The following is a 15,970-nucleotide window of genomic DNA, read 5'->3' as shown; positions in this document are numbered from 1 at the left end:
TAACTAAGTGAACGCCATCGAATTAGCCGAATTAGTGTCGCTTGAGTCTCTGTCAGGGCAGCACAGCGGAGCAGTGGTTAGTGCATGTGCGACACAGTTCATGTCTTGGGAACCTCCTGCGTGGGTTCAAATCCAGCTCCAGACTTCCTGTGCGGAGTTTGTATGTTCTCCCCGTGCTTGCGTGGGTTTCCTCCGGGCACTCCGGTTTCCTCCCACATACTAAAAACATGCATTTCAGGTGAATTGGCCGGTCCAAATTGTCCCTAGGTGTGACTGAGCGAGTGAGTTGTCTGTCCCCGTGTGCCCTGCGATTGGCTGGCAACCAGTTCAGGGTGTCCCCTGCCCACTGCTCGATGATTGCTGGGATGGGCTCCAATACCCCCGCGACCCTACTGAGGATAAGCGGTGTAGCTAATGAGATGAGATGTATTGTTTACCAAATTGTTCGAATGAGTTATCTGACTCCATTAACCGAACATAACCTTCATTCGCTTAACAATGCGCGCTCATTTCTTGATGGAAAAATGACCAGGGGCAGAATTAATTTCTTATATAATTTAACTAAGTGAACGCCATCGAATCAGCCGAATTAGTGTCGCTTGAGTTTCTGTCAAGCCTCTTCTCTCGATCTTCTCGCTTCCTTCTCCCGGCCCACGTTTTTTTCCGCAAGTTGGTGTGCCGGCTCCTCCCATGGGCGTGCCAGGAAAGCCCCCTCGCTTCGATGTCTGGGCAGCACGGCGGCGCAGTGGTTAGCGCGTGTGCGGCACAGTTCTGAGGTCGTGGGAACCTCCTGCGTGGGTTCAAATCCAACTACCGGCCTTACTGTGCGGAGTTTGTATGTTCTCCCCGTGCTTGCGTGGGTTTCCTCCGGGCACTCCGGTTTCCTCCCACATTCCAAAAACATGCATTTCAGGCGAATTGGCCGGTCCAAATTGTCCCTAGGTGTGACTAAACAAGTGAGTTGTCTGTCCCCGTGTGCCCTGCGATTGGCTGGCAACCAGTTCAGGGTGTCCCCTGCCCACTGCCCAGAGATGGCTGGGATGGGATCCAGCCCCCCCCCGCAACCCTAATAAGGATAAGCGGTACAGCTAATGAGATGAGATGAGAGATGAGAGTCTCCATCAAGCCTCCTCTCTTGATCTTCTCGCTTCCTTCTCCCGGCTTGCGTTTTTTCCCGCAAGCTGGTGTGCCGGCTCCTCCCATGGGCATGCCAGGAAAGCCCCCTCGCTTGGCTGAAATGGTCAAAACATCCCCGAGTGTTTCTATATCACCAGGGCTCTCTGCATCGAGAAGTGCTGATTTTTTTTTATCAGCCCTTTGTCCCAGTTCCCCGCTGTTCTGGTTAACATCATTCTTCACTAGGTTGCATTGACCTCGCCCCACAGCTCAGCCAGTGAATATATTTTGTATTTAAATGTAATTTGTATTTGATCGTACAAAAGCTTCTTCTCGAGATCTCCTGCTTCCTTATCTCGGCCCGCGTTTTTCCCGCAAGCTGGTGTGCCGGCTCCTCCCATGGGCGTGCCAGGAAGTTAGGGTTTAACTTTCAGAGTTGTGGCTTCTTGTGTTTGGGGTTAGGTTTTCTGGTTATAGTTAGGGTTTAAGGTTTAGGGTTTGCTTTCAGGTGTCAGGGTTTACTGCTACCCCATAAAACCTTCAAACCATTAAAGCTATTTCAAGTATATTTTTATTCTAAGACACTTGAAATAAGCACTGTTTTGCAGTGTAATGGCTTAACGTGAATTTGCTTGTCGAAAGGTCCCGCCCCTCTGTAAATCTGGCCCCGCCCCTCCCCGTATTTCTCTTTTCATTCGCCGAGACCAAAGACGACAAAAAACGACGATTAAACATGAAATATTCATCGCTGTGCGGGTCATGGACGTCCTGAGGGAAGGAGCCGACTCCCTTCTTCTTCCTTTCCTTTATTTTCTCCGTCTTTTGTTCCCGATTTAGCAGCTCGTCTGCTTTTGACGTCTTGTTTGTCTTTTTCTCTTTGAGGCCAAAACGAAACCTCTTTATCAAAGTGTCGGACGGACGGCGCGCCGTTCGGGTCGGTCTCTGGCCCTCCGACGGCCTCGCTCTCCTTATTTACTGCCAAGGGAGTAGACGGAGGAAAGGAGAGGTGGAAAGGGGGGAGGGGGAGAGAAAGAGAAGGAAAGGGAGAGAGAGAGTGAAAAGAGAGAGTGAAGAAAATAAAGACCCGACAGAGAGAGAAGAAAGAAAGGGAAGAAAATAAGGGGAGGTGCTGTGAGAGAAAAGTGGAGAGAAAAAGAGAAAACATGAAAATATAAAAGTGAAAGTTGAGAATGTGAGGAAGAGAGAAAGAAAAGGAAAAAAAAGGAGTAATGAAGAGCAGTGAAAGAGAAAGGGAAGCGATGGAGATAATGAGAGCGTGAGGAAAGAGTGAGAATCAAAGAGAGAATGAAAAAAGAGGGGGGAGGGAAAAGAAAGGGTAGGAGATAAAGAAGAAATCGGGTAAAGATAAAGGTGACAAAGAGAAAGGGATTGACACAGACGAGAGAGGGAGAGAGAAAAGTGAGATGGTAAGGGAGATAGAGGAGAGAAAGAAGAGGGTAAAGAGAGAAGGCAAGGGAGAAGGAGGAGGTAGGGTTAAAGAAAGAGAGATGGGGAAGAGCGTAAAAAAGGAGAAAAGGAAGCGTAAAAGAATGAGAGGGTGAGCGAGAGGCAAACGGGAGAAAGAAAAAGAAGAGAAGAGTAAGAAAAGAAAGGAGAGGTGAGAGAAAGAAAAAACGAGGATCGTGAGAAGATAAAGAAGAGGGGAGAGAGAATAGGAAAATGAGATAGAGATCGGTTAGAAAGCTTGAAAAATTAGGAAAGGGAGAGAGGGAGATGAGAGAAATAGATAAAAAAATGAGGGAGAAAAGGAAAAGATAGAAAACATTTAGAGAGAAAGAAAGGGAGAAAGGGCAGAGCAATAGTAGATAAAGAGAAGGGAGAGAGGAGAGATAAATTACGGAGATGAAAGAGAGCAAAGGGAAAACATAAGAAGAGGAAGAGAAGGAAGGGAGAGAGAGAAAAAAGAGAGAGTGAAGGAAAGTAGATACGGCAGAGAGAGAAGCAAAGAAAGGGGGGAAAAATAAGGGAGGGCAGAGATGGTGCTGTGAGAGAAAAGTTGAGAGAGAAAAGAGAACAAAATGAGAATATAAAAGTGAAAATTGAGAATGGGAGGAAGAGAGAAAGAAAAGGAAAAAAGGGGTAGGGAAAGAGCAGTGAGAGAGAAAGGGAAATGATTGAATAATGAGAGTGTGAGGAGAGAGTGAAAATGAGAGTAAAAAGAGAGAAGGAAAAAAGAGGGGGGAGGGAAAAGAAAGGTTGGGAGATAACGAAGAAGTTGGGTAATGATAAAGGTGACAAAGAGAAAGGGATTGTCTCAGAGGAGAGAGAGAGAAAAGTGAGATGGAAAGGAAGATAGAGGAGAGCAAGAAGAGGGTAAAGAGAGAAGGCGAGGGGGTAGGGTAAAATAAAGAGAGAGGGGGAAAGAGCGTAAAAAAGGGAAAAAATAAAGAGAAAAGAAGAAATAGAAAGGGAGAGTAAAATAATGAGAGGGTAAGCGAGAGGCAAACGGGAGGAAGAAAAAGAAGAGAAAGGAGAGGTGAGAGAAAGAAAAAAGAGGATCGTGAGAAGATACAGGAGAGGGGAGAGAGAATAGGAAAATGAGATAGAGAGGGGTTGGAAGGCTTGAAAAATAAGGAAAGAGAGAGAGAGAGAGAGAGAGAGAGAGAGAGAGAGAGAGAGAGAGAGAGAGAGAGAGAGAGAGAGAGAGAGAGAGAGAGAGAGAGAGAGAGAGAGAGAGAGAGAGAGAGAGAGAGAGAGAGAGAGAGAGAGAGAGAGAGAGAGAGAGAGAGAGAGAGAGAGAGAGAGAGAGAGAGAGAGAGAGAGCAGAGAAATAGTAGATAAAGAGAAGGGAGGAGAGAGATATTAGGGACATGAGAGAGAGCAAAGGGAAATCATAAGAAGAGGAAGAGAAGGAAGGGAGAGAGAGGGGAGAATGAAAGACTGTGATGAAGAAGGAAATGAAGAAAATTAGAAGGGAGAGAAAGAAAGGGAGATAGGGCAGAGAAATAGTAGATAAAGAGAATGGAGAGAGGAGAGAGATATTAGGGAGATGAGAGAGAGCAAAGGGAAATCATAAGAAGAGGAAGAGAAGGAAGGGAGAGAGAGGGGAGAATGAAAGACTGTGATGAAGAAGGAAATGAAGAAAATTAGAAGGGAGAGCAAGAAAGGGAGATAGGGCAGAGAAATAGTAGATAAAGAGAATGGAGAGAGGAGAGAGAGATTAGGGAGATGAGAGAGAGCAAAGGGAAAACATAAGAAGAGGTAGAGAAGGAAGGGAGAGAGAAAGGAGAAGGAAAGACAGTGATAAAGAAGGAAATGAAGAAAAAAAGGCAGATAGGGGAGAAAAAGGGCAAAGAACGAGTGGGGAGAGAAAGCAAAGGAATCGATAATTCTCCTAAAACCGAGAGGATGTCTTAAATCCAGCAGATTGTTGACATCACGACAGTTGTTTTGTGTGGCGTTCATTTCCTTTGTAAATCTAGTGATGGCGGATGAGATACCGATCTAAAGAGACTCTTTGTTTTTTTCTTCTCGCAGGAAGCCTGTCAGCTCGGGAAGATCTCCTCCGTCAACGTAAGTCCTGCACCCTCTGCCTTACAAATTCATGCCAGACGTCCATACCTGTCAAGCTCCGGGCAGGCAGATCTGCCATTGTTGTTTCAGTCTCGCGGTTCGAGTTTTCCTCTGTGTAGTGAAAGGAAGTCCGTCTTTTTTTAGAGAACCGGCTTTTTCGGCTCAACTCATTCAAAAGAGCCGGCTCTCAAACGGCTCACTTGCTTTGATGATTGATATTACGAATTATGTTGTATAAAGAAGTTACGAAAAAATGGAAGTATAAGAGGAGAAAATGAAAAAAAGACAGGTTGGTTATCCCTTTTTTTCATTTTTCCTTTTAAACATCCTTTTTTTCTTAACTTCTTTATACAACAGCATCAAAGCAAGTGAGCCGTCGGAGAGCCGGCTCTCTTGAATGAGTTGAGCCGAAAAAGCCGGTTCTCTAAAAAGAGACGGACTTCCTTTCACTACATCAAATCGCTCGCTTGGTTTGCAACGAAAAAACCATACCGAGATAGAGGCTACCGCGGCCAACTCGTTTGACTTGATGGATTTGCCGTTTGGTGATCGTCGGTGTTTACCGGATGGTAGCCATCATTGAAAAATTTTGCGTTTTTCTGTACAGATTTTTTCGTACGTCTCAAAATTCGTAATAAACGTACTTTGTATGATAAAAACGTACAGGTATCACAGAAACGTTGTCATAGAAGGTAAAAAATAACAACAATGACAGCTTGCAGGAGAATCAACAAAGCCCAGAAAATCATGGGCTGCTCCTAGTCTCAATACTGTAACACTGTTGTAATCAGAGTAAAAAGGAAAATGCTCTATGTGTAGATGACATGGCTGGTTTTGAGTATTTCCCTTTGTTTTTAAAAAGAATGGGAAAAATAAATTGTCCGTGCCCGCTCGTTTGGCGCCAGCCGCTGCGGGCCTTCTGATTGGTTCCCCGTCCTACTTAAGCCCATTCCTTTCACTCGCCTGTTGTCGGTCCATCAGCAAACCTCTGTTTCTACAAGGCAAGCACTTTGACTCTGACTCCCGTCAGTCCCGCTTTCTGCACCCGTTATCCACCCGTCCGTTCACCATTTCCCAGTTTGTCTCCGGCTACGGGCTGTTTTTTGTCCCTGACCATGTTTTGCTCTCCCATACCTGTCAAGCTGGGTCTCTATGCCCTTACAAACTGTCGTATTTTCCCTTATAAAATACAAAAAAATTCTTACACCATATTTTTTTTCAAACATGTTTATGTATGTAGTTTAACATGTTTTATTGTACATGTGTTTCCTTATATCATATATATTGTTAATTAACATTTTTGTGAGGTACTGAGTTGCTCGACATGAATGAGGTTTATTATAACAAAAAGTTAAAAAATTAAGTAGCTTGGACGTTCACTGTAGAAGGAAAAAATACATGCAAATAGAATATACCGTATTTTCCGCACTATAAGGCGCACCTAAAAGCCTTTATTTTTTTCAAAAGCTGACCATGCGCCTTATAATACAGTGCGCCTTATATATGGATCAATATTAGTCCTGCAACTAAGGCAAGCAGCCGCCGACTAATTTTTCCCCCGAAGGCAAAGTAGTTTGCGGTGTATGCTGGGATTTATATACCGGCGTTTCATTTCCTAAGCAATGTGTCAATCATCATTTGAATCAGTCACTATTGGCTAAAGTTATTCGGAGGTAAAGGGGGCGGATCCTTTTGATCATTTACAGGCTCGCATAGACTAAAGGGGCGAAACAAAGCCTGCGATTGGCCGAAAAAGATGAATGTGAATCACACGTTGGGTTGCACTATGGCATAGAGAAAACATTTTTTACTATTTTGTATTTGTAAATATTTTACGCTCCTGGATTTACTACACTCACGGTTGTAAGAAGACCACGGTTACGTATCGTTATTGAACGTGATGGCTGCAAGAGAACTTAGGTGAGCTATGCGGCTTTATATTTTCCCGGTATCTTGTTTTAGAACGATCTTGATGTTTTTGTGATGAGTCTATTTTTAAACTCAATTCAATTCAAAGTGTTTATTGTCATATGCAGAGTAAAGAACCCCGTTTCCCTGCACAATAAAATTCCTACTTGGCTGTCCACACAGTTGCCAGCAAAAAATAAAATGGAAACTAAGAAATGATATTTGGATGCATTTGAGTGATTGGTGACATGGTACAGACACTGTTTCCGTACATGTCTGAGACACGTATTTGCTTCTTTGCAAGCTTTGGGAATGTTAAGGGAGTAATAAGTTTGACTGAACTATCTGACTGTTTTGTCCACGTTCCCATTGTAGCTCCTTATAATCCGGTGCGCCTTATGTATGGAAAATATAGGACCAAAAACCAGTTTTTGGGGGTGCGCCCTATAACCCGGTGCGCCTTATAGTGCGGAAAATACGGGAAGTAGAATAATACATTTCCACAAACCTGTCTTTTTTCATTTTCTCCTTTTATACTTCCTTTTTTCTTAACTTCTTTATACAACAATAATGATTGGTAATAGAATGAATCAAAGCAAGTGAGTCGTTTGAGAGCCGGCTCTCTTTAATGAGTTGAGCCGAAAAAGCCGGTTCTCCCCAAAAAAAACCACTAAATAGTTTGTCTATCGTTTTCGGTCTTTTAGTACTTATAACACGTAGATACATGTCGGTGTAAAATATACATTTTTCAGCAGTAACTGACAATGCAACATGACTCACTGATGAATAATTGACGGGATCGGTGAAGGAATCTCCCACCAATCACCGCCTCTCGGTTGTTCTTGTGAAAATGTCCGTTTCTCCAGACACAAAATCGAGCGAGAAGAAAAAAATCTTTGCATGTCAATGGCAAAATAAATCCCGAAATAAGTCAATGAGAAATTAAATGTCAAAATATGCAACAAAATGCATGAAGAACTAAAAAAATACACAGCAAAATACTGATGTCACAACCAGAACGGAATCAGGACCCAAATGCGTAGCGATAACCACACGTTTATTGATAGAAAGAGGAAGGGCAGCGCTCACGCAATCGGATCGTGATCCGAATGTGGTAGTGGATCTTCCGAAGCGGGAAGTGGCGGTATCAGGGACAAAAAAACAGGTCGGTAGCCGGGACAGGAGAGCAAAAACGTAGTCGGGATCAAAAACAGGTCGGAGCTGGAGACAAACGGGGAGATCAGGAACAAACAAGTGGAAAAACGGGTACAAAAACGGGACAGGCGGGAGTCAGGGTCAAAATGCTTGCCTTGTAACAACAGAGGTTCGGTGACGGACTGACAACCCGAGAGTGACAGGACTGGGTTTAAATAGGGACAGGGAGCCAATCAGGTAGTCCGCAGAAGGCACATGTGATCCAAATCAGTCATCATGACAGCTGAAATAAATAAAACAAAATGAATGACACAAGACCAAACAAATAAATAAAAAAATACCGAAAAAGTCCTCAACAAAATAAATAAATGACAAAATGAACTTCAAACTAAATACCCAAATAACCAAATATGAGACAAAAGACATGCCAAGTCAACTCCTGTTTATGTGTTTGGCCCTTCATCACAAGGAGTCTCAAAGGGCTGCACAGACTACAGACTATTATGACAGCATCCCCTGATCTGAAACCAACATGATGGCAAGGAAAAACTCAAAAACCTTAAGTCGGGTTTATTTGTTTGGCCCTTATTCACAAGGAGTCTCAAAGAGCTGTACAGACCACAGATTATCGCAAACCACAGACTACTATGACAAAATAGATATCAAAATAATACATACATAATACATGATAAACTACCGTACACAAGGATAATACATACCAAAATTAGCAATTTAGAACATACGTGAGAAAACACACGACAAAATCTAATCATTGAAATAAATCGATGGAAAAAATAACCCGCAAAATACACCAATTAAAAAACGAAAGATATTGCATTGATGTCATGTATATTATTTCCGCGTTCATCTATTTTTAGGGCACATATTCGCAACTCTATATTCCTTTCTACTTAGCATTCAAAAAATGGCGCTCAGTTCTCCCGTATTTTGCTAAATCCCGCATACGACAAAACAGACTGGAAATCAAAGTGTATATTTAGCAGTGGTAAGAGCGTCCAAGACGCTAAGTATGACGGAGCGCTAATCCGCTAACCTCAGGGACGCGGCGATTGGTCCCCCTCCCGTCCGTTAAGACGCGGCGATTGGCCGACCTCCCGCCCGCTAGCGACTTGGCACGCGCAAGCTAGCCGTCGGTTGTTGACTTTATCTTTGTGTACATACTTCTCAAGGCCGGCTTTTATCGCTACGGCCGGCTTTGTTTGCTTCCGATATCTGCCGGCGCAGCTTGTCTTTGCTTTATGGATTTCTGGCAGCTTCTTTAAATACCCAAAACACTCACCTTGACTTTGCCGCGCGTCTTTGCCTTTTTCGGCTTCCGGAAACCCACCTTTTCGGTTGGTTTTCTGGGTTTTGATGCCGAAAACGTAAGGCTGATCGGTGGATATTCCTCCCACCGCTAGGGGCGCTATAGCAATGTGGGTGGAGCTTTTTCACGTTTTTTATTTTTTTCTAATTTTCGTTTTTTGTCAGTGGTTTACTGGCGTTTTGAAGCTTTTAAAATACAAATATTTAATGGATATTCCTCCCACCACTAGGGGCGCTATAGCAATGTGGGTGGAGCTTTTTCACATTTTTTATTTTTTTCTAATTTTCAGTTTTTGTCAGGTATTTTACATTTTTTATTTATTCTAATTGTCTGTTTTTGTCAGTGGCAATTCGATGGATTTGTCCTCCACCACTAGGGGCGCTCTACAGATCTGGGTGGCGTTTTTTCACATTTTTAATTTATTCTAAGTTTTTGATTTTGTCGGTGGTCTACCGGCGTTTTGAAGCTTGTAAAATACAAATATTCGATGGATATTTCTCCCACCACTAGGGGTGCTCTAGCAATCTGGGTGCCGCTTTTTCACTTTTTTATTTTATTCTAATTTTCTGTTTTTGTCAGTGGTCTACCAGCCTATAAAATACAAATATTTAATGGATTTGTCCTCCACTACTATGGGCACTCTACCAATCTGGGTGCCGCTATTTTACATTTTTTATTTTTTGTAATTGTCTATTTTTGTCAGTGGCAATTCGATGGATTTGTCTTCCACCATTAGGGGCGCTCTACAGATCTGGGTGGCGTTTTTTCACATTTTTAATTTCTTCTAATTTTTTTATTTTGTCAGTGGTTTACCAGCGTTTTGAAGCTTGTAAATTACAAATATTCGATGGATATTTCTCCCACCACTAGGGGCGCTATAGCAATCTGGGTGTCGCTATTTTACATTTTTTATTTTTTGTAATTGTCTATTTTTGTCAGTGGCAATTCGATGGATTTGTCTTCTACCACTAGGGGCGCTCTACAGATCTGGGTGGCGTTTTTTCACATTTTTAATTTCTTCTAATTTTTTGATTTTGTCAGTGGTTTACCAGCGTTTTGAAGCTTCTAAAATTCAAATATTCGATGGATATTTCTCCCACCACTAGGGGTGCTATAGCAATCTGGGTGGAGCTTTTTCACTTTTTCATTTTTTTTCTAATTTTCTGTTTTTGTCAGGTATTTTACATTTTTCATTTATTCTAATTGTCTGTTTTTGTCAATGACAATTTGATGGATTTGTCTTCTACCACTAGGGGTGCTCTACAGATCTGGGTGGCGTTTTTTCACATTTTTGATTTCTTCTAATTTTTTTATTTTGACAGTGGTTTGCCGGCGTTTTGAAGCTTATAAAATACAAATATTTAATTATTTTTACTTTATATGTAGTAGTTTGTTAGTAGCATTTCATTACTATTTTTGTGATATTACTGTAGTTGTATTTTCAAGTTAAGTATTTTCAGAGTAGCACGTTTTAGTATTCCTGTTATACTTTTGTAGTAATTACATAGTAGTATTTTTGGTAGTATTTTCCAAGTAGATTTTTTGTTGTATAACGTTTCTATTATTATGGTAGTCATATTTTTGTAATATTACTGTAGTTGTATTTTTCAAGTATTTTCATAGTATCACGTTTTAGTATTCCTGTTATACTTTTGTAGTAATTGCATAGTAGTATTTTTGGTAGTATTTTCCAAGTAGATTTTTTTTTGTATAACGTTTCTATTATTACTGTAGTCATATTTTTGTAATATTACTGTAGTTGTATTTTTCAAGTATTTTCATAGTAGCACGTTTTAGTATTCCTGTTATACTTTTGTAGTAATCACATAGTAGTATTTTTGGTAGTATTTTCCAAGTATATTTTTTGTTGTATAACGTTTCTATTATTATGGTAGTCATATTTTTGTAATATTACTGTAGTTGTATTTTTCAAGTATTTTCGTAGTAGCACGTTTTAGTATTCCTGTTATACTTTTATAGTAATCACATAGTAGTATTTTTGGTAGTATTTTCCTAGTAGATTTTTTGTTGTATACGTTTTCTATTATTACTGTAGTCATATTTTTGTAATATTACTTTAATATTTTTCAAGTATTTTCATAGTAGCACGTTTAAGTATTCCTGTTATACTTTTGTAGTAATAACTTGGAAGTATTTTTGGTAGTATTTTCCAAGTAGAATTTTTTTTGTATAACGTTTCTATTATTACTGTAGTCATATTTTTCTAATATTTCTGTTGTAGTAATACAGTATGGCGGCAAGATAAGCTATCAAATTATCTTTTAGCATTGTAAAAAAAAGACTGCATTTTTATTACGATTACATCTCATAAAAACAATCATTTTTTTAATCACCCGGCAACAACTTCAAGAAAGCGCAACTGTTTTTTTATGCTAATCGACGTCTCGGACAGATGTTCGGCGTAATCGATTTTGGACCCAAACGCGGTAATTCAAATCAGGCGCGGAGGAGGACGCCTATGTTTTTATACTCGCGGCAAGTGGGCTCTCTCTTAAGCCGGAACACCTGTCGAGAAGGAGGTTCTATTCCCGGGGGAGGCGGCCAGGCTGCGCACGCATGTCGTCGAATCCGGTCGACTAAGCGGCGCTAGCTAACTAGCGCTTTTTTGGCTGGGAAAGAGATGAGGACGTGGTGTGTTTACTTCGGGGCTTCCTGCACGTTGGCAGCTGTACTCGAAAAACGTTGCGACGTAGTTTTTTTCTGATAAATACGCTTCATCTGTCCGTACGTATATGCAAATTTGGGTTGGAGTGTAAAGATTTGATAATACATTTTCTGAGCGGGTTGTATTAAAAATCAAATTTTATATTCACACTTTAAACCGATCAGTATTTGAACCCAGTCCTGTCTGTCCCCTATTGTCAGTCCGTCTGCGAACCTCAGTAAACACTAGGCAAGCCTCTTTCGACCCTGACTCCCACTTGTCCCGTTTTTTTACTCCCGCCTGTTCCCAGCTTCGATCCATTTTTGATCCTGACCACGTCTGCTCTCCCGTCCAGTCCCGGCTTCCGACCTCTTTTAGTCCCCGACTAGGTCTTCTCTCCTTTTCTGGCTTACGACTCACTTCTGACCCCGAACACGTGTCTGATTAGCTCTCTATCCCTATTCAAACCCACTCCTATCCGTCCCCTTTTGTCAGTCCGTCCGCGGACCTCAGTTAACACTAGGCAAGCTTTTCAATCCTGACTCAGTCCTGTTTTGGCTCCTGTCTGTTTCCCGGCTTCGACCGGTTTTTGATCCTCACCACGTTTGCTCTCCCGTCCAGTCCCGGCTTCCGACCACTTTTTGTCCCTGACTAGGTCTTCTCCCCCTTTTCTGGCTTATGACTCGCTTTCGACCCCGAACATGTTTCTGCTCTCCTGTCCCGGCTACCGACCCGCTTTTTCTGTCCCCGAGATCGCCATCGCTCGCCACGGAAGATCTACTTCCGCGTTCGGAGCACAATCCGAGTACCAGAATGACTCGCTTCCTGTGTCTGATTGGCTTTCTGTCCCTATTTAAACCCACTCTTATCCGTCCCCTTTTTTCAGTCCGTCTGCAAACTTCGGTTAACGCTAGGCAAGCTTTTTGATCCTGACTCACTCCTGTTTTGGCTCCTGTCTGTTTCCCGGCATCGACCTGTTTTTTGATCTTGACCACGTCTACTCTCCCGTCCACTCCCGGCTTCCGACCTCTTTTGGTCCCCGACTACGTCTTCTCTTCTTTTCCCGCTTATGACTTGCTTCGACCCCGACCACGTTTTTGCTCTCCTGTCACGACTACTGATCCGCTTTTTCCGAGAGGCACCTAGCTTTGGCAACATCAAGTTGACATATTTCACAGGTGTCAAACAGGCGGCCCGCGGGCCAGATCAGGCCTGCTAAGGGATTGAATCCGGCCCGCGAGACAACACTCAGATAAGTGCAAGAGAAAAACAAGCTGCAGGTTGAAATATGTCTACTTGATGTTGCCAAAGCCAGGTGCCTCTCACAAAGACACTGTACTTGTATTTCTTTTTCTTTCTCTCTCTCTCTCTCTCTCTCTCCCTCTTTTCCACCCCTTTTCTCCCACTCTCTGTTTCTGTCTCTTTCACTCTCTGTGTCTCTCTTTTTCTCTTCCTTTGTTGCTCTTTGTCTCTTTCTCTCTCTGTGTCTTTTAAACTTATTTTGCTCTAACTTCCTTGTTTCCTTTTCTCGTTCTCTCTTCCTACCCTTCACGCTTTCTTTTCTCTCCTTGTGTCTTTCTATTTCTCTTTGGATTTATTTCTTCCGCTCCCTTTCTTTCCCCCTCTCTCACGACTTCTCTTTTTATCTCTTTTGTTTCTCACGCTCTCTCCCTCTCTCTCTTTTTCTTTCTTTGTCCCGCCCTCTCTCCTTTTCCCTCCCTCCTTCTCCTATTTCTTTATCTCTCCTTTCCTTTCTCTTCAATCTACTCATCCAGCACCCGACAGAATGTTTGTTCTATCGTGTGGCCCCCGAGTTAAAATGACTTTGACACCCCTGACATATTTCAACCCGCAGCTTGTTTTTCTCTTGTGCTTCTCTGAGTGTTGTCTCGCGGGCCGGATTCAATCCCTAAGCGGGCCTGATCTCGCCCGCGGGCCACCTGTTTAACACCTGTGGACTAGAGGATTAAACGAATACAATATTACGACGTGTTTATTCCAGGAAAAAGGATATTTCCGACAACTCTGCCCTTTCCTTGGGGCGGGTTATTATTTACTCCGTGCACATCCTTTTTTAATCAAACACAAATGCTAGCTTATCTGGCCGCCATATTGGAAAGGGAAAGATAGGCGAGACTCCCCTCAGGGACCGTGTATTAATTAGCTTTTTTTTTTGATTTCCGACAGCGCCGTCCAGATGAAGGAAATCCAGATAGGAGGAAAAAAAAAAAAAAAAAAAAAAAAAAAAAAAACCTTATCGGCTTGAATAATAGTCTGACTCAAACGGTAGGCAATAACGGACGCCGGGGGTCTCGTTGGGTTTTATGTCTTCCTTACGTCCCGTCACGGGATTGCGGGAAATGGTGAATTCGTGCCGTGGCGGCGTCGGGATCTCGACACGGGAATCGTGGGAAGGTGTTTGTACGTGCTGCTGCATAATCGGCGTGACTATTCTCTTACTTCGATGTCGCTCCCTGTTTTAGAAAAACGGTGACGATGAGAGACCTCGCACGGGGCGGCATATGACCGTTTTATGAACCCGTTTTCCTGTCACTGGTTGTCAGTCCGTCTGCAAACCTCAACTACGCTAGGCAAGCCCTCCGAGTCTGACGCTCTCCTGTTCTGATTCCTGTTTGATTCTCGGCTCCGACCCATTTTCTGAAAAAACGGTGACGATGAGAGAACTCGCATTGGGCGCCTTAATACCATTTTATCAACCTGTCATCAGTTGTCAGTCCGTCTGCAAACCTCAGATACGCTAGGCAAGCCTTCCGAGCCTGACTCTCTTCTGTTCTGATTCCTGTTTGATTCTTGGCTCCGACCCATTTTCTGAAAAAACGGTGACGATGAGAGATCTCGCCTTATTATCATTTTATGAACCCGTTTTCCTGTCACCCGTTGTCAGTCCGTCTGGAAACCTCAACTACGCTAGGCAAGCCTTCAGAGGCTGACTCTCTCCTGTTCTGATTCCTGTTTGATTCTCGTCTCCGACCCATTTTCTGAAAAAAACGTGACGATGAAAGACCTCGCACGAGGCGGCATATGACCGTGTTATGAACCCGTTTTCCTGTCACCGGTTGTCAGTCCGTCTACAAACCTCAGCTACGCTAGGCAAGCATTCCGAGCCTGACTCTCTCCTGTTCTGATCCCTGTGTGATCCTCGGCTCCGACCCATTTTCTGAAAAAACGGTGACGATGAGAGACCTCGCACGGAGTGGCATATGACCGTGTTATGAACCCGTTTTCCTGTCACCGGTTGTCAGTCCGACTACAAACCTCAGCTACGCTAGGCAAGCCTTCCGAGCCTGACTCTCTTCTGTTCTGATTCCTGTTTGATTCTTAGCTCCGACCCATTTTCTGAAAAAACGGTGACGATGAGAGATCTCGCCTTATTATCATTTTATGAACCCGTTTTCCTGTCACCCGTTGTCAGTCCGTCTACAAACCTCAGCTACGCTAGGCAAGTATTCCGAGCCTGACTCTCTCCTGTTCTGATCCCTGTGTGATCCTCGGCTCCGACCCATTTTCTGAAAAAACGGTGACGATGAGAGACCTCGCACGGAGTGGCATATGACCGTGTTATGAACCCGTTTTCCTATCACCGGTTGTCAGTCCGACTACAAACCTCAGCTACGCTAGGCAAGCCTCCCGAGCCTGACTCTCTCCTGTTATGATTCCTGTTTGATTCTGGGCTCCTACCCATTTTCTGAAAAAAACGGTGACGATGAGAGACCTCACCTTATTACCATTTTATGAACCCGTTTTCCTGTCACCTGTTGTCAGTCCGTCTGCAAACCTCAGCTACGCTAGGCAAGCCTTCCGAGCCTGACTCTCTCCTGTTCTGATTCCTGTTTGATTCTCGGCTCTGACCCATTTTCAAAAAACAAAAACGGTGACGATGAGTGACCTCGCACGGAGCGGCATATGACCGTTTTATGAACTTGTTTTCCTGTCACCGGTTGTCAGTCCGTCTTCAAACCTCAGCTACGCTAGGCAAGCCTTCCGAGCCTGACTCTCTCCTGTTATGATTCCTGTTTGACTCTCGGCTCCGACCCATTTTCTGAAAAAAACGGTGACGATGAGAGACCTCGCCTTATTACCATTCTATCAACCTGTCTTCCTGTCACCCGTTGTCAGTCCGTCTGCAAACCTCAGCTACGCTAGGCAACCCTTCCGAGCCTGACTCTCTCCTGTTATGATTCCTGTTTGATTCTGGGCTCCTACCCATTTTCTGAAAAAACGGTGACAATGAGAGACCTCGCCTT

At 43.2% G+C, this 15,970-nt stretch overlaps 1 long non-coding RNA gene across 1 annotated transcript in view; it reads left to right on the top strand.

Moving 5' to 3' along the window:
- Window positions 1-15,970, top strand: part of LOC148360369 (uncharacterized) — a 184,976-nt gene that overhangs the window by 164,994 nt on the left and 4,012 nt on the right. The window contains exon 2 of the long non-coding RNA XR_015851373.1: window positions 4,615-4,650. This is a non-coding gene — a long non-coding RNA (uncharacterized LOC148360369). The remainder of the gene's footprint in view (window positions 1-4,614; window positions 4,651-15,970) is intronic.

This window comes from Urocampus carinirostris, chromosome 9 (assembly GCF_059441175.1).
Source record: "Urocampus carinirostris isolate Australia breed hairy pipefish chromosome 9, RoL_Ucar_1.0, whole genome shotgun sequence".
In the NCBI taxonomy this organism is placed as follows: domain Eukaryota; kingdom Metazoa; phylum Chordata; class Actinopteri; order Syngnathiformes; family Syngnathidae; genus Urocampus; species Urocampus carinirostris.
Note: the sequence above shows the minus strand (reverse complement) of the source record. Positions and strands in the feature narration are given on the sequence as shown.